Genomic DNA, 20,094 nt, shown 5'->3' with positions numbered 1-20,094 from the left:
TAACAAAGACAAATCATTATTTCTTCTAGATTTTCCAGAACAAAAATTTTAAAATAAATTCAAAAGACTTTGAAATAAGATTTACATTTGATTCTACAGATTTTCTAGATTTGCCAGAATATTTTTTTTTAATTTTAATCATAATAAGTTTGAAGGAATATATCACAAATATTCTTCGTCGAAAAAACAGAAGCTAAAATGAACAATTAAATTAAAATGTAATTATTATTCTTTACAATAAAAAAAAAAAATTTACTTTAACATTGATTTAAATTGTCAGGAAAGAAGAGGAAGGAATTTAAAAGGTAAAAAGGTATATGTGTTTAAAAATCCTAAAATCCTTTTGAAGGTTGTATTTTTTCTCTAAAATTGTCTTTCTGAAAGTTATAAGAAGCAAAGTAAAAAAATTAATGAATTTATTTAAACAAGTGAAGACCAAGTCTTTAAAATATTTTCTTGGATATTTGAGTTTTGTCTCTCTTAGAATTAAAAATGTTGAGCAAAGTGAGACCAGCTTGCTAGTAAATAAATACCATTTTAAAAATAGAGGCAGCTCACTGGTAAGTGCTGCTATTTGAGCTATTTTTAGAACAGGCCGGCGGGCTACTCTCTGGTCCTTACGGGCACCGCGTTGGTGACCCCTGCTCTAAAGGCTTAGTGGCCACATGCGTGGACACGGACAGCACCTTTTAGCTCTTATTTCCAAAATTGTGTACACGACTGAATTGGAGTCTTATGCCGACATGTGGACACTTATACTGCCATCTGGTGGTGTCAGAAGAGTATAACATGCAATGGATTTTGAAAAAAAAAAGTGTCAAAATAAAAATGTGCATGTCACTAAACATGAAGTACACGTTTGTGTACTTATGGACTAAGTACATCATATTAAAAGATGATTTTTATTTTTTATTCTAATTAGGGTCCAATAAGCCCAAATAGCAAAGAGAAATAAAAAAAGCATGTAAACAAACAGCTTGGGCCTTAAAGGCCTACTGAAAGCCACTACTACCGACCACGCAGTCTGATAGTTTATATATCAATGATGAAATCTTAACATTGCAACACATGCCAATACGGCCGGGTTAACTTATAAAGTGACATTTTAAATTTCCCGGGAAACTTCCGGTTGAAAACGTCTAGATATGATGACGTATGCGCGTGGCGGAATCAGTTGATGCGGAAGTATTGGTACCCCATTGAATACAATACAGAAAAGCTCTGTTTTCATTTCAAAATTCCACAGTATTCTGGACATCTGTGTTGGTGAATCTTTTGCAATTTGTTTAATGAACAATGCAGACTGCAAAGAAGAAAGTTGTAGGTGGGATCGGTGTATTAGCGGCGAACTACAGCAACACAACCAGGAAGACAGAGATGGATAGCAGACGCGTTAGCCGCCGAACTCACCTTAACTTCCTCCGTCTCGCCGACCGCATCTGTGATCGGGTGAAGTCCTTCGTCGCACCGTCGATCGCTGAAATGCAGGTGAGCACGGGTGTTGATGAGCAGATGAGGGCTGGCTGGCGTAGGTGGATAGCTAATGTTTTTAGCGTAGCTCTGTGAGGTCCGGTTGCTAAGTTAGCTTCAATAGCGTCGTTAGCAACAGCATTGTTAAGCTTCGCCAGGCTGGAAAGCATTAACCGTGTATTTACATGTCCATGGTTTAATAGTATTGTTGATCTTCTGTCTATCCTTCCAGTCAGGGATTTATTTCTTTTGTTTCTATATGCAGTTAAGCACGATGCTATCACGTTAGCTCCATAGCTAAAGTGTTTCGTCGATGTATTGTCGTGGAGATAAAAGTCACTGTGAATGTCCATTTTGCGTTCTCGACTCTCATTTTCAAGAGGATATAGTATCCGAGGTGGTTTAAAATACAAATTCGTGATCCACAATAGAAAAAGGAGCGAGTGTGGAACCCAATGAGCCAGCTTGTACCTGAGTTATGGTCAGAGCGAAAAAAGATACGTCCTTCACTGCACTCTAGTCCTTCACTCTCACTTTCCTCATCCACGAATCTTTCATCCTGGCTCAAATTAATGGGGTAATCGTCGCTTTCTCGGTCCAAATCGCTCTCGCTGCTGGTGTAAACAATAGGAAAATATGAGCAGTCCTCTCCCCGGTTTCGTCACGCTACTTCCGGTACAGGCAAGGCTTTTTTTTATCAGAGACCAATAGTTGCGATCTTTATCGTCGATGTTCTCTACTAAATCCTTTCAGCAAAAATATGGCAATATCGCGAAATGATCAAGTATGACACATAGAATGGATCTGCTATCGCCGTTTAAATAAAAATATTTCATTTCAGTAGGCCTTTAAGAGGTTAATATACAGAAATGCCTTCTGTTGCAGTTTGCTGCATAATGCAACATCCAGAGTTAAGCACAATTCCATGACACTGGTTGACCTCAAAATTATTCAAATTTTTTAACTAAAAAATCCCATATACGTAATTAATAGTGAATTATTATGTGGCAGGATAAAACTGCATCATAAAACCTACATTAACTGTACATTAAGTTTAATCATCATATTCTTAAATAGTATACAAGTTGATATAACTGAACTACCGTCCTAAATTTGCTTATCTGGGTCATGTCCAGTACGAATTAACCGCAAAAATTAATATTAATAAATCAAAGTTTACGACCTTCTAAATAGTTTTTTTTTAAACATTATTAGAGCCCTCTTAACATGAAATACCAGCCATATAGTTACCTTTTAACTGTTTCACCTAATATACTGTAGGTGTTCTTCTGTAGATTACAGTAGTAATAGTAATAATAATAGATTACATTTATATAGTGCTTTTTTCTGGTGACTCAAAGCGCGTGACACTGACAACCCATAATTCTTTCATCCCACAGTAACACTGATAGTGGTAAACTACATTTGTTGCCACAGCTAGACTGACGGACACGCGGCTGCCAATCAATCAATAAAGATACATTTCATGTTTACATGTGCATGATACAACTCTACAACGTACCGTAATAACATTTGTAGTTAATGTTGATATTTTGCTTTCAGCAACAAACACTTTTCTATGTTGAAATAAGTTCTGCTTCTGGTTCTACGGCTGTCATCGCACATCACGCGTGTCCTAATTTGGCAGAAGAAAACGTAAACACACCTGCGGTTTCATCTGAAGATGTAAATGTTAAACTGCAGACACATGGTGATAGTTTCATCTTCATCTTCTTTTGACTTTTGCTTGAATTTGACCACATTTTGGAGGTTGTGTAGTATATAAAAAGATAAAGCAATGATAGATTTATATTTGGATTATATTGCAGAATAACTGAAAACGTGTTTACATGATATTAATGCATTGCAACAACCCCACTGCAGCGACTGAATCTGTTAACCATTACATTACCAAGAGATGCAGAGTTCATTCAAAAAGTGTCAGGCTTGGTCAAAAATAGGACTCAGATGCAGAGTTTGAGTTTGAGTTTGAGTTTGAGTTTGAGTTTGAGTTTATTTCGAACATGCAAGCATACAACATGATACATCACAATTTCCAGTTTCTTTTCAACATGTTCGAAAAGGAGTAGGAAGAAGCAGAGCTTATTTAATCCTACCCCTTTTCTTTACATAACAGTTGCAAAACTTTTTGTTCACTTCCTGTTCACAATTTTTTCACAATAAACTCCATAAGTAATCACAATAAAAATAAATAAATAAATAATAGTAAGAATTTAATAATAATAATTGGTGAAGTAAATCATATTTCATATGATGAGATAAATAAGATTACTTTAAGAATGAATGAATGGATGGATGAAATAAATTGAGAATGTTTGTCATGGTTCTTCTTCTTTGTACTTTGTAAACACTTTAAGTTTGAAGAGTTTCTTGAAGTGTATCATATTAGTACATTGTTTGATTGCTTTGCTTAATCCATTCCATAATTGAATTCCACATACTGATATACTGAAGGTCTTAAGTGTTGTACGTGCAAACAAATGTTTTAAATTACGTTTTTCTCTAAGATTATATTTGTCCTCTTTTTTTGAGAAGAATTGTTGTATATTCTTGGGTAGCAGGTTATAGTTTGCTTTGTGCATAATTTTAGCTGTTTGCAAATTCACTATGTCGTGGAATTTCAGTATTTTTGATTCAATAAATAAAGGGTTTGTATGTTCTCTATATCCAACATTATGTATTATTCGAACTGATCTTTTTTGTAACACCGTTAATGAATGAAGTGTACTTTTGTAATTATTTCCCCATATTTCTACACAGTAACTCAGATATGGTAACAGTAGTGAGCAGTAGAGAATATGAAGGGATTTTTGGTCTAGAACAAGTTTTGCTTTATTCATTATTGACGTGTTTCTTGCAACTTTATGTTGTATATTTTTTACGTGAGATTTCCAGTTCAATTTATCATCAATCATTATACCTAGAAATTTGGTTTCGTTTACTCTTTCAATTTCTATTCCGTCTATTTGTATTTGTGTTTGACTTTCTCTTCTACTGTTACCAAATAGCATTATTTTAGTTTTACTAAGAGTAGGGAACACTCGGGCAGGCTTTTATTTTGAAAGCTACTTTTCACCTCCTGAGTCTGGGCAATACAGCATAGGCTTTAACCTGACAACTTGGCGAAAAAGGTTCCACAAAAAAGGAACAACCGAAAATCACTCCAAAAGGAGGAAACATAAAATATCAATAGCGAACTATACTTAGCGCAGGATATAATCTATGAAATTCATCAATAAGAAAAGACGCTCCAAAAGGAGGGAGAAACAATGGCTATAAAACTTCTCCACCGTTTCTTATGTAGAAAAATAGTTAACAAAAAATGTCACTCAAAAAAATTGAGGAAAAAGGAGAACTGTTAGAAACAACTGAGACTCACCACTTCGGCTGCAAAACTATATAACCCAAAATCACTCTGCTTTAGGAGGACAAAAGGAAACTCAAAATGCCAACAAGGGAATTCAGGATCAGGATAATCAAAAGCGAGACGAGACAAGGCTTGGGCATGAGGCTAGAGAGGCACGAAACAACGAGACATTCTGGCACAGACCAAAGGGAGGCGTGGGCTTATAAGACACATGAGGGTAATGAGGGAACAGGTGGAAACAATCAGGGATGACGTCAGACTGATGACACGAAAGGAAGGGCAAGTGACCTGAAACGAGAGGAGAGTTACTTTTCAAACTAAAACATGAAATTCACAAGACAAGACATCCCTCACCGCGGGTGTGACAAAAGGACACTTCTCTAAAAGAAGATGAGTTTTTTTGCTCCCTCATTTATGCAAAACATCAGAAGTTAAGTAAGTTAAAGGCCTACTGAAATGAATTTTTTTTATTTAAACGGGGATAGCAGATCTATTCTATGTGTCATACTTGATCATTTTGCGATATTGCCATATTTTTGCTGAAAGGATTTAGTATAGAACAACGACGATAAAGATTGCAACTTTTGGTATCTGATAAAAAAAAGGCTTGCACCTACCGGAAGTAGCGTGACGTAGTCAGTTGAACATATACGCAAAGTTCCCTATTGTTTACAATGATGGCCGCATGAAGTGAGAGAGATTCGGACCGAGAAAGCGACAATTTCCCCATTAATTTGAGCGAGGATGAAAGATTTGTGGATGAGTAAAGTGCAAGTGAAGGACTAGTGGGGAGTTGAAGCTATTCAGATAGGGAAGATGCTGTGAGAGCCGGGGGTGACCTGATATTCAGCTGGGAATGACTACAACAGTAAATAAACACAAGACATATATATACTCTATTAGCCACAACACAACCAGGCTTATATTTAATATGCCACAAATTAATCCTGCATAAAAACACCTGCGTGTTTGTTATGCTAGCTCCTAGCTCCTCTGCTAGCTCCTAGCTCCATAGAACACGCCAATACAATTCAAACACCTGATCAACACACACAATCACTCAGCCCAAAAGACCGTTCACCTAACCCAAGGTTCATAAAGCTTATATATTTTTAAAAAGTTACGTACGTGACGCGCACATACGGTCAAGTTGTCAAATGTTTAGCAGCCAAGGCTGCATACTCACGGTACCTGATATTCAGCTGGGAATGACTACAACAGTAAATAAACACAAGACATATATATACTCTATTAGCCACAGCACAACCAGGCTTATATTTAATATGCCACAAATTAATCCTGCATAATAACACCTGCGTGTTTGTTATGCTAACTCCTAGCTCCTCTGCTAGCTCCTAGCTCCATAGAACACGCCAATACAATTCAAACACCTGATCAACACACACAATCACTCAGCCCAAAAGACCGTTCACCTAACCCAAGGTTCATAAAGCTTATATATTTTTAAAAAGTTACGTACGTGACGCGCACGTACGGTACGGTACGTGTTATGCTAGCTCCTATGCTAGCTCCTAGCTCCATAGAACACGCCAATACAATTCAAACACCCGATCAACACACACAATCACTCAGCCCAAAAGACCGTTCACCTAACCCAAGGTTCATAAAGCTTATATATTTTTAAAAAGTTACGTACATACGCAAAAAAAAGTTGCGCACATACGGTCAAGCGATCAAATGTTTAGAAGCCAAAGCTGCATACTCACAGTAGCACGTCTGCGTCTTTGTCATCCAAATCAAAGTAATCCTGGTAAGAGTCTGTGTTGTCCCAGTTCTCTACAGGCGTCTGTGTACGAAGTCAAAAGTCCTCCTGGTTAGAGTCTCTGTTATCCGAGTTCTTCCATCTTGACTGCATCTTTCGGGAATGTAAACAAAGAAGCGCCGGCTGTGTACTGTTGTGGCTGACTACGTTCGAAAAATACGTCCATTTCGCACCGACAACTTTCTTCTTTGCTTGCTCAGCTTCCTTCTCCATAATGCAATGAACATGATTGCAACAGATTCACGAACACAGATGTCCAGAATACTGTGGAATTATGAAATGAAAACAGAGCTTTTTCGTATTGGCTTCAATGTGGAAGGCATACCCGTGTTCCCCGGGCTACGTCACGCGCATACGTCATCCTCAGAGGCGTTTCGAACCGGAAGTTTAGCGGCAAATTTAAAATGTCACTTTATAAGTTAACCCGGCCGTATTGGCATGTGTTATAATGTTAAGATTTCATCATTGATATATAAACTATCAGACTGCGTGGTCGGTAGTAGTGGCTTTCAGTAGGCCTTTAAGTGCAATGTAATGGCTAACTGTAACAAAAGTTTGTTTCTGCGCCCCTTCCAGAGCATTTGGAGTCGCGTCCGCACAAGCAAAGCCAACCTGGAGGCCATCCAGAAGCTGATGGCCACACTGAGTCAGCGTGCATGTGTGAGCAGGAAAAGTGGTGACTCTACTCCTCTGCTGCTCTCTGACATTGGTGAAAGTGTCGCCAAACAACAAGCTCTCATCAGCAGCACTGGGAAGCAGGTTCACACACTTCTGCAGGTACTTAGTGAAGCACACTGATTTACTCCAAAATGTGTGCACTGCAACACGTCCCAAGTTGATAGCACACAGAAAGCTGATCTACTAAACGTGTGCAAAGTGGGTTCGTTGAGCAGAATAATCCATGTCTTCATTTACATGCAAAGTATATGCTGATAGTCAAAACGGGAGGAGAAGATGCAAGTTTATGATACAGCACTCGCAACGTGATTATCAACACTCATGGTTTTTAGAGCATCATTTAGCACTTCTGAAAAGTACTGAGTTGTAGACACAGCTGCAGGATCGTCAACATACGTGTGTGTGTCACGATCTGTCAAAGAATAAAAACATATTAGACAAATTGTCTTTTCAGCAACATCCTTTTATAATTTCATAGCTGCATGCTGTGCGACTAAGGGGTTGATTAAAAAATAAATTATTGTTTTTCTTAATGCCGTTCGTTTTTTCATTAATATATATTCTAGGCAGCACGGTGGGAGAGGGGTTAGTGCGTCTGCCTCACAATAGTAGTCGTGAGTTCAATCCCGGGCTCGGAATCTTTCTGTGTGGAGTTTGCATGTCCTCCCCGTGACTGCGTGGGTTCCCTCCGGGTACTCCGGCTTCCTCCCACCTCCAAAGACATGCACCTGGGGATAGGCCCCTCCCACCTCCAAAGACATGCACCTGGGGATAGGTTGATTGGCAACACTAAAAATGGTCCCTAGTGTGTGAATGTTGTCTGTCTATCTGTGTTGGCCCTGCGATGAGGTGGCGACTTGTCCAGGGTGTACCCCGCCTTCCGCCTGATTGTAGCTGAGATAGGCTCCAGCGCCCCCCGCGACCCCGAAGGGAATAAGCAGTAGAAAATGGATGGATATATATTCTAAAGATAGCGCCTATATTAAAAACAGCTTCTTGAAGTGTGGATTTGTTTGTGTGTCTTGAGCACATAAGTGCAACCTCTTAAGTGCAAAAGGAGAGAAATGGGCTCTGTTGTAGATGCACTTTGGACTTAAAAAGTGGTGGAGGTCTCCTGCATGTTAGAAAAGGCCACAGGAACACTGCAAAAAGTCAGTGTTCAAAAACAAGACAAAAAAAAATACAAAAATGAGGGGTATTTTATTTGAACTAAGCAAAATGATCTGCCAATAGAACAAGAACATTTGTCTTGTCAAGACTTTCCAAAACAAGTCAAATTTGCTAACCTCAATGAACCCAAAAATAGCTTAAAATAAGTATATTCTCACTAATAGCAAGTGCACTTTTTTTGGTAGAAAAAAAAAGACCTTTTTGCTCAATATGTTGAAAAATATTGTTAAATGAAGTAAATGCTAGTGCCATTATCTTGACATAATGATATGCGCTCGCCATCATGATTTTTTTTCATGCTTGAAATAAGAAATGATGACTTTAAAAAAGTAGTTTTACTGGTCCTGCTCTAAACTATGTTCCTTTTGGGAGGACATTTTTGACACGATCGGAAAAGCATACGGTCAAAACTTTCCCCCCCAACCCATTATCAGCCATTTTTGGCGTATGCCCCGATAACATGTGCCCGGTATCACTAAAACGCGCTGTTGCTTTTACGATCTTGCTGGCCAGGCGATTGATCTTGTTTAATTGGAAGCTGGCTCGCCCCCCCATCGCACGGCCGTTGGATTAGAGAGGTTCTCTACAATCTAAAACTAGAAAAACTAAAAAGCTCGGCTCAAGCGTTTGAAAGCTCATGGAGTCCTTTCTTGCTGTATGTCAACTCTCTTGATTTATCCCCAGACGCAGATGAGGAATAATCTCCCTTTTATTTATTATTATTTAGGGTCCGCACAGGACCTTTTCAAAAGGAATCCCAAAGGGAGTCCTTTTGCAATGGGACGAAAGGACCCTATTGAAATTGTAAGGTTTTATTAGGGTCCGCATGTACCCTGTAAAAAGGACTCCCCCAGGGAGTCCTTTGTACTGGTTACAAAGGAACCTATTGAATTTGTAATGTTTATTATTAGGGTCCGCACAGGACCTTTTCAAAAGGAATCCCAAAGGGAGTCCTTTTGCAATGGGACGAAAGGACCCTATTGAATTTGTAATGTTTTATTATTATTATTATTCTTTATTATTATTATTATTCCGCAGCTTTGCGCACTACTTCGCCCCCCTTAACATGCTTCAAAACTCACCAAATTTTTTACACACATCCAAAAAGTGTGCCAGCAGACTTTAATATAAAAACCTAACCCCAAAAAACAAAATTGAGCTCTAGCGCCCCCTAGAAAAAAAAAAAAACAAACTGCCTGTAACTCCCACTAGGAAGGTCGTAGAGACATGAAACAAAAACCTGTATGTAGGTCTGCTCTAGACCTACAACTCATAATGACACATTCTCGGGCGAAAATCAACAGGAAATTGGCAATTTACCTTTTTTGACAAAAATGTACTAAAAACACTGTTTTTTACATCTTTGACCTCTAATTTGACCCCCTTAAAATACTTCAAAACTCACCAAACTTCGCACACACATTGGGACTGGTAGAAATTGCGATCTCAAAAAAAAACCGAACCCCGAAACTCAAAATTGTGCTCTAGAGCAATTTTTTAATAAAACAGAGAAAAAACTGCTTTTTAGAGGAAAACTCAGACAAAACTGCTTGTAACTTCCGGTAAGAACGTCGTAGAGACATGAAAAAAATACCTCTACGTAGGTCTCATTTAGACCTACATTTCATACATTGACACCCTTCAGCAAAAATCAACAGGAAGTTTGTTATCTCCATTTCAAAACAACATTTTTGTACCAAACGGTCACCAAACATCAAACATTATCTCCTCTGAGCGCGTTTGTCGTTTCGGCTTCAAACTGCTACAGGAGAGAGATTGAACCCTTCTGATTAAAAGTTCTATACGGATTTTTATTTAGTGCTACCGTTTTGATTTTACGAGCCTTCAAAGACCCGCAGCACTGATGCTGCTACGGTGCCAAAAATGACAACGAAACTGCGATTAGACCTTCTTTGGCCTCAATACACACAATACCCTATAATGACAATGTGAACTCAGACACAACTTCCTCTAACTCCCAGTACCAATATCGTAGAGACACGAAACAAAAACCTCTATGTAGGTCTCACTCAGGACTACCACTGGACAAAAGTATTGGACACCTAGGACTAGCACCTGCCAGAAGGCGGACCCGACCAATGCTGCTTGCAGCTTTAATTATTATTATTATTATTATTAGGGTCCGCACAGGACCTTTTCAAAAGGAATCCCAAAGGGAGTCCTTTTGCAATGGGACGAAAGGACCCTATTGAATTTGTAATGTTTTATTATTATTAGGGTCCGCACAGGACCTTTTCAAAAGGAATCCCAAAGGGAGTCCTTTTGCAATGGGACGAAAGGACCCTATTGAAATTGTAAGGTTTTATTAGGGTCCGCACAGGACCTTTTCAAAAGGAATCCCAAAGGGAGTCCTTTTGCAATGGGACGAAAGGACCCTATTGAAATTGTAAGGTTTTATTAGGGTCCGCACAGGACCTTTTCAAAAGGAATCCCAAAGGGAGTCCTTTTGCAATGGGACGAAAGGACCCTATTGAAATTGTAATGTTTATTATTATTATTATTATACCGGCCGCCTCTTCGAACAGCAATTTGACCCACTTAACATGCTCCAAAACTCACCAAATTTGACACACAAGTCAGAACCTGCGAAAATTGCTTGTTAATAACAAAACCAAACCCCAAAATAAAAAATTGCGCTCTAGCGCCCCCTAGGAAAAAAAAAAAACAAACTGCCTGTAACTCCCACTAGGAAGGTCGTAGAGACATGAAACAAAAACCTGTATGTAGGTCTGCTAAAGACCTACAACTCATAATTTTACATCGTCGGGCGAAAATCAACAGGAAGTTGGCAATTTCCCCTTCAAGACAAAAATGTACTAAAAACACTGTTTTTTACGTCTTTGACCTCTAATTTGACCCCCTTAAAATACTTCAAAACTCACCAAACTTCTCACACACATCGGGACTGGTAGAAATTGCGATCTCAAAAAATAACCGAACCCCGAAAATCAAAATTGTGCCCTTGAGCAATTTTTACATAAAACTGAGAAAAAACTGCTTTTTAGAGGAAAACTCAGACAAAACTGCTTATAACTTCCGGTAGGAACGTCGTAGAGACATGAAACAAATACCTCTATGTAGGTCTTGTCTAGACCTACATTTCATAGATTGACATCCTTCAGCGAAAATCAACAGGAAGTTTGTAATCTCCATTTCAAAACAAAATTTTTGTACCAAACGGTCACCAAACATCAAACATTATCTCCTCTGAGCGCGTTTGTCGTTTCGGCTTCAAACTGCTACAGGAGAGAGATTGAACCCTTCTGATTAAAAGATGCGTACGGATTTTTATTTAGTGCTACCGTTTTGATTTTACGAGCCTTCAAAGACCCGCAGCACTAAAGTTGCTACGGTGCCAAAAATGACAACGAAACTGCGATTAGACCTTCTTTGGCCTCAATACACACAATAGCCTATAATGACAATGTGAACTCAGACACAACTTCATCTAACTCCCAGTACCAATATCGTAGAGACACGAAACAAAAACCTCTATGTAGGTCTCACTCAGGACTACCACTGGACAAAAGTATTGGACACCTAGGACTAGCACCTGCCAGAAGGCGGACCCGACCAATGCTGCTTGCAGCTTTAATTAGGGTCCGCACAGGACCTTTTCAAAAGGAATCCCAAAGGGAGTCCTTTTGCAATGGGACGAAAGGACCCTATTGAAATTGTAAGGTTTTATTAGGGTCCGCATGTACCCTGTAAAAAGGACTCCCCCAGGGAGTCCTTTGTACTGGTTACAAAGGAACCTATTGTTATTGTAATGTTTATTATTATTATTATTAGGGTCCGCACAGGACCTTTTCAAAAGGAATCCCAAAGGGAGTCCTTTTGCAATGGGACGAAAGGACCCTATTGAAATTGTAATGTTTATTATTATTATTATTATACCGGCCGCCTCTTCGAACAGCAATTTGACCCACTTAACATGCTCCAAAACTCACCAAATTTGACACACAAGTCAGAACCTGCGAAAATTGCTTGTTAATAACAAAACCAAACCCCAAAAATAAAAATTGCGCTCTAGCGCCCCCTAGGAAAAAAAAAAAACAAACTGCCTGTAACTCCCACTAGGAAGGTCGTAGAGACATGAAACAAAAACCTGTATGTAGGTCTGCTAAAGACCTACAACTCATAATTTTACATCGTCGGGCGAAAACCAACAGGAAGTTGGCAATTTCCCCTTCAAGACAAAAATGTACTAAAAACACTGTTTTTTACGTCTTTGACCTCTAATTTGACCCCCTTAAAATACTTCAAAACTCACCAAACTTCTCACACACATCGGGACTGGTAGAAATTGCGACCTCAAAAAATAACCGAACCCCGAAAATCAAAATTGTGCCCTTGAGCAATTTTTACATAAAACTGAGAAAAAACTGCTTTTTAGAGGAAAACTCAGACAAAACTGCTTATAACTTCCGGTAGGAACGTCGTAGAGACATGAAACAAATACCTCTATGTAGGTCTTGTCTAGACCTACATTTCATAGATTGACATCCTTCAGCGAAAATCAACAGGAAGTTTGTAATCTCCATTTCAAAACAACATTTTTGTACCAAACGGTCACCAAACATCAAACATTATCTCCTCTGAGCGCGTTTGTCGTTTCGGCTTCAAACTGCTACAGGAGAGAGATTGAACCCTTCTGATTAAAAGATGCGTACGGATAATGATTAAGTGCTACCGTTTTGATTTTACGAGCCTTCAAAGACCCGCAGCACTAAAGTTGCTACGGTGCCAAAAATGACAACGAAACTGCGATTAGACCTTCTTTGGCCTCAATACACACAATAGCCTATAATGACAATGTGAACTCAGACACAACTTCCTCTAACTCCCAGTACGAATATCGTAGAGACACGAAACAAAAACCTCTATGTAGGTCTCACTCAGGACTACCACTGGACTAAAATATTGGACACCTAGGACTAGCACCGGCCAAAAGGCGGACCCGACCAATGCTGCTTGCAGCTTTAATTATTATTATTCTTTATTATTATTCCGCACGGTCGCGCACTACTACGCCCCCCTTAACATGCTTCAAAACTCACCAAATTTGACATACACATTAAACCCCGGGTACAGCACACTTTAGTGGTAAAAAAAATACCAAAAATCAACATTGCTCTCTAGCGCCCCCTAGGAAGAAAAATGCCTCTAACTCCCACTAGGAAGGTCGTAGAGACATGAAACAAAAACCTGTATGTAGGTCTCAGTTAGACCTACAATTCATAATTTCACTTCTTCGGGCGAAAACCAACAGGAAGTTGGCAATTTCCCCTTCAAGACAAAAAATGACTAAAAACACTCATTTTTGATTTTTGACCTCTAATTTGACCCCCTTAAAATACTTCAAAACTCACCAAACTTCTCACACACATCGGGACTGGTGGAAACTGTGATCTAAAAAAAAAACCGAATCCCAAAACTCAAAATTGTGCTCTACATAATTTTTTGAAAAAACTGACAAAAAACTGCTCCTCAGAGGAAAAATCGGACAAAACTGCTTGTAACTTCCGGTAGGAACGTCGTAGAGACATGAAAAAAATACCTCTACGTAGGTCTCATTTACACCTACATTTCATACATTGACACCCTTCAGCAAAAATCAACAGGAAGTTTGTTATCTCCATTTCAAAACAACATTTTTGTACCAAACGGTCACCAAACATCAAACATTATCTCCTCTGAGCCCGTTTGTCGTTTCGGCTTCAAACTGCTACAGGAGAGAGATTGAACCCTTCTGATTAAAAGATGCGAACGGATTTTTATTTAGTGCTACCGTTTTGATTTTACGAGCCTTCAAAGACCCGCAGCACTGATGCTGCTACGGTGCCAAAAATGACAACGAAACTGCGATTAGACCTTCTTTGGCCTCAATACACACAATAGCCTATAATGACAATGTGAACTCAGACACAACTTCCTCTAACTCCCAGTACCAATATCGTAGAGACACGAAACAAAAACCTCTATGTAGGTCTCACTCAGGACTACCACTGGACAAAAGTATTGGACACCTAGGACTAGTTAGGGTCCGCACAGGACCTTTTCAAAAGGAATCCCAAAGGGAGTCCTTTTGCAATGGGACGAAAGGACCCTATTGAAATTGTAAGGTTTTATTAGGGTCCGCACAGGACCTTTTCAAAAGGAATCCCAAAGGGAGTCCTTTTGCAATGGGACGAAAGGACCCTATTGAAATTGTAAGGTTTTATTATTATTCTTTATTATTATTATTATTATTATTCTTCCGCTCCGTTGCGCACTACTTTGACCCCCTTAACATGCTTCAAAACTCACCAAATTTTTTACACACATCCAAACTCGGGTAGAGCCCACTTTAATATACAAACCTAACCCCAAAACACAAAATTGAGCTCTAGCGCCCCCTAGGAAAAACAAAAAACAAACTGCCTGTAACTCCCACTAGGAAGGTCGTAGAGACATGAAACAAAAACCTGTATGTAGGTCTGCTCTAGACCTACAACTCATAATGACACATTCTCGGGCGAAAATCAACAGGAAATTGGCAATTTACCATTTTTGACAAAAATGTCCTAAAAACACTGTTTTTTACATCTTTGACCTCTAATTTGACCCCCTTAAAATACTTCAAAACTCACCAAACTTCTCACACACATCGGGACTGGTAGAAATTGCGCTCTCAAAAAATAACCGAACCCCGAAACTCAAAATTGTGCTCTACAGCAATTTTTTTATAAAACTGACAAAAAACTGCTCCTCAGAGGAAAACTCTGACAAAACTGCTTGTAACTTCCGGTAGGAACGTCGTAGAGACATGAAAAAAATACCTCTACGTAGGTCTCATTTAGACCTACATTTCATACATTGACACCCTTCAGCAAAAATCAACAGGAAGTTTGTTATCTCGATTTCAAAACAACATTTTTGTACCAAACGGTCACCAAACATCAAACGTTATCTCCTCTGAGCCCGTTTGTCGTTTCGGCTTCAAACTGCTACAGGAGAGAGATTGAACCCTTCTGATTAAAAGATGCGTACGGATTTTGATTTAGTGCTACCGTTTTGATTTTACGAGCCTTCAAAGACCCGCAGCACTGATGCTGCTACGGTGCCAAAAATGACAACGAAACTGCGATTAGACCTTCTTTGGCCTCAATACACACAATAGCCTATAATGACAATGTGAACTCAGACACAACTTCCTCTAACTCCCAGTACCAATATCGTAGAGACACGAAACAAAAACCTCTATGTAGGTCTCACTCAGGACTACCACTGGACTAAAGTATTGGACACCTAGGACTAGCACCTGCCAGAAGGCGGACCCGACCAATGCTGCTTGCAGCTTTAATTAGGGTCCGCACAGGACCTTTTCAAAAGGAATCCCAAAGGGAGTCCTTTTGCAATGGGACGAAAGGACCCTATTGAATTTGTAATGTTTTATTATTCTTATTATTATTTTTCTTTCTTCCGCACCGTCGCGCGCTACTTTGCCCCCCTTAACATGCTTCAAAACTCACCAAATTTTTTACACACATCCAAACTCGGGTACAGCACACTTTAATATAAAAACCTAACCCCAAAACACAAAATTGAGCTCTAGCGCCCCCTAGAAAAAAAAAAAAACAGACTGCCTGTAACTCCCACTAGGAAGGTCGTAGAGACATGAAACAAAAACCTGTATGTAGGTCTGCTAAAGACCTACAACTCATAATGACACATTCTCGGGCGAAAATCAACAGGAAATTGGCAATTTACCTTTTTTGACAAAAATGTACTAAAAACACTGTTTTTTACATCTTTGACCTCTAATTTGACCCCCTTAAAATACTTCAAAACTCACCAAACTTCGCACACACATTGGGACTGGTAGAAATTGCGATCTCAAAAAAAAACCGAACCCCGAAACTCAAAATTGTGCTCTAGAGCAATTTTTTAATAAAACAGAGAAAAAACTGCTTTTTAGAGGAAAACTCAGACAAAACTGCTTGTAACTTCCGGTAGGAACGTCGTAGAGACATGAAAAAAATACCTCTACGTAGGTCTCATTTAGACCTACATTTCATACATTGACACCCTTCAGCAAAAATCAACAGGAAGTTTGTTATCTCCATTTCAAAACAACATTTTTGTACCAAACGGTCACCAAACATCAAACATTATCTCCTCTGAGCGCGTTTGTCGTTTCGGCTTCAAACTGCTACAGGAGAGAGATTGAACCCTTCTGATTTAAAGATGCGTACGGATTTTTATTTAGTGCTACCGTTTTGATTTTACGAGCCTTCAAAGACCCGCAGCACTAAAGTTGCTACGGTGCCAAAAATGACAACGAAACTGCGATTAGACCTACTTTGGCCTCAATACACACAATAGCCTATAATGACAATGTGAACTCAGACACAACTTCCTCTAACTCCCAGTACCAATATCGTAGAGACACGAAACAAAAACTTCTATGTAGGTCTCACTCAGGACTACCACTGGACTAAAATATTGGACACCTAGGACTAGCACCGGCCAAAAGGCGGACCCGACCAATGCTGCTTGCAGCTTTAATTATTATTATTCTTTTTTCTTCCGCAGCTTTGCGCACTACTACGCCCCCCTTAACATGCTTCAAAACTCACCAAATTTTTTACACACATCCAAAAAGTGTGCCAGCAGACTTTAGTCAAAAAACCAAACCCAAAAAAATACACTTGCTCTCTAGCGCCCCCTAGGTAGAAAACTGCCTCTAACTCCCACTAGGAAGGTCGTAGAGACATGAAACAAAAACCTGTATGTAGGTCTCAGTTAGACCTACAATTCATAATTTCACTTCTTCGGGCGAAAACCAACAGGAAGTTGGCAATTTCCCCTTCAAGACAAAAAATGACTAAAAACACTCATTTTTGAATTTTGACCTCTAATTTGACCCCCTTAAAATACTTCAAAACTCACCAAAATTCTCACACACATCGGGACTGGTGGAAACTGTGATCTAAAAAAAAAACCGAATCCCAAAACTCAAAATTGTGCTCTACATAATTTTTTGAAAAAACTGACAAAAAACTGCTCCTCAGAGGAAAAATCTGACAAAACTGCTTGTAACTTCCGGTAGGAACGTCGTAGAGACATGAAACAAATACCTCTATGTAGGTCTTGTCTAGACCTACATTTCATAGATTGACATCCTTCAGCGAAAATCAACAGGAAGTTTGTAATCTCCATTTCAAAACAACATTTTTGTACCAAACGGTCACCAAACATCAAACATTATCTCCTCTGAGCGCGTTTGTCGTTTCGGCTTCAAACTGCTACAGGAGAGACATTGAACCCTTCTGATTAAAAGTTGACGAACGAGTGGTGATTAGTGCTACCGTTTTGATTTTACGAGCCTTCAAAGACCCGCAGCACTAAAGTTGCTACGGTGCCAAAAATGACAACGAAACTGCGATTAGACCTTCTTTGGCCTCAATACACACAATAGCCTATAATGACAATGTGAACTCAGACACAACTTCCTCTAACTCCCAGTACCAATATCGTAGAGACACGAAACCAAAACCTCTATGTAGGTCTCACTCAGGACTACCACTGGACAAAAGTATTGGACACCTAGGACTAGCACCTGCCAGAAGGCGGACCCGACCAATGCTGCTTGCAGCTTTAATTATTATTATTATTATACCGACCCCACAAAGAACGCTAATTTGACCCACTTAACATGCTCCAAAACTCACCAAATTTGACACACAAGTCAGGACCTGCGAAAATTGCAAGTTATTAACAAAACCAACCCCCAAAAATAAAAATTGCGCTCTAGCGCCCCCTAGGAAAAAAAAAAACCAAACTGCCTGTAACTCCCACTAGGAAGGTCGTAGAGACATGAAACAAAAACCTGTATGTAGGTCAGACTTAGACCTACATTTCATAATTTTACATCCTCGGGCAAAAACCAACAGGAAGTTGGCAATTTCCCCTTCAAGACAAATTTGTACTAAAAAAACTGCTTTTTACGTCTTTGACCTCTAATTTGACCCCCTTAAAATACTTCAAAACTCACCAAAATTCGCACACACATCGGGACTGGTAGAAATTGCGCTCTCAAAAAATAACCGAACCCCGAAACTCAAAATTGTGCTCTACAGCAATTTTTTTATAAAACTGACAAAAAACTGCTCCTCAGAGGAAAACTCTGACAAAACTGCTTGTAACTTCCGGTAGGAACGTCGTAGAGACATGAAAAAAATACCTCTACGTAGGTCTCATTTAGACCTACATTTCATACATTGACACCCTTCAGCAAAAATCAACAGGAAGTTTGTTATCTCCATTTCAAAACAACATTTTTGTACCAAACGGTCACCAAACATCAAACGTTATCTCCTCTGAGCGCGTTTGTCGTTTCCGCTTCAAACTGCTACAGGAGAGAGATTGAACCCTTCTGATTAAAAGATGCGTACGGATTTTTATTTAGTGCTACCGTTTTGATTTTACGAGCCTTCAAAGACCCGCAGCACTGATGCTGCTACGGTGCCAAAAATGACAACGAAACTGCGATTAGACCTTCTTTGGCCTCAATACACACAATAGCCTATAATGACAATGTGAACTCAGACACAACTTCCTCTAACTCCCAGTACCAATATCGTAGAGACACGAAACCAAAACCTCTATGTAGGTCTCACTCAGGACTACCACTGGACAAAAGTATTGGACACCTAGGACTAGCACCTGCCAGAAGGCGGACCCGACCAATGCTGCTTGCAGCTTTAATTATTATTCTTTTTTCTTCCGCACCGTCGCGCACTACTTTGCCCCCCTTAACATGCTTCAAAACTCACCAAATTTTTTGCACACATCCAAAAAGTGGGCCAGATGAAGTTATTCAAAAATCATACCCGAAAAAACAACATTGCTCGCTAGCGCCCCCTAGGAAGAAAAATGCCTCTAACTCCCACTAGGAAGGCCGTACAGACATGAAACAAAAACCTGTATGTAGGTCTCACTTAGACCTACAATTCATAATTTCACTTCTTCGGGCGAAAACCAACAGGAAGTTGGCAATTTCCCCTTCAAGACAAAAAATGACTAAAAACACTCATTTTTGATTTTTGAGCTGTAATTTCACCCCCTTAAAATACTTCAAAACTCACCAAAATTCGCACACACATCGGGACTGGTGGAAACTGTGATCTAAAAAAAAAACCAAATCCCAAAACTCAAAATTGTGCTCTACATAATTTTTGGAAAAAAAAGAGAAAAAACTGCTCCTCAGAGGGAAAATCAGACAAAACTGCTTGTAACTTCCGGTAGGAACGTCATAGAGACATGAAAAAAATACCTCTATGTAGGTCTCATTTAGACCTACATTTCATACATTGACACCCTTCAGCAAAAATCAACAGAAAGTTTGTTATCTCCATTTCAAAACAACATTTTTGTACCAAACGGTCACCAAACATCAAACATTATCTCCTCTGAGCCCGTTTGTCGTTTCGGCTTCAAACTGCTACAGGAGAGAGATTGAACCCTTCTGATTAAAAGATGCGTACGGATTTTTATTTAGTGCTACCGTTTTGATTTTACGAGCCTTCAAAGACCCGCA

General features: G+C 39.3%; 1 pseudogene; it reads left to right on the top strand.

Moving 5' to 3' along the window:
- Positions 1 to 20,094, top strand: part of LOC133631439 (dynein axonemal heavy chain 11-like) — a 184,463-nt pseudogene that overhangs the window by 102,499 nt on the left and 61,870 nt on the right.

The sequence above is a fragment of the Entelurus aequoreus genome, linkage group LG16 (assembly GCF_033978785.1).
Source record: "Entelurus aequoreus isolate RoL-2023_Sb linkage group LG16, RoL_Eaeq_v1.1, whole genome shotgun sequence".
NCBI lineage: Eukaryota > Metazoa > Chordata > Actinopteri > Syngnathiformes > Syngnathidae > Entelurus > Entelurus aequoreus.
Note: the sequence above shows the minus strand (reverse complement) of the source record. Positions and strands in the feature narration are given on the sequence as shown.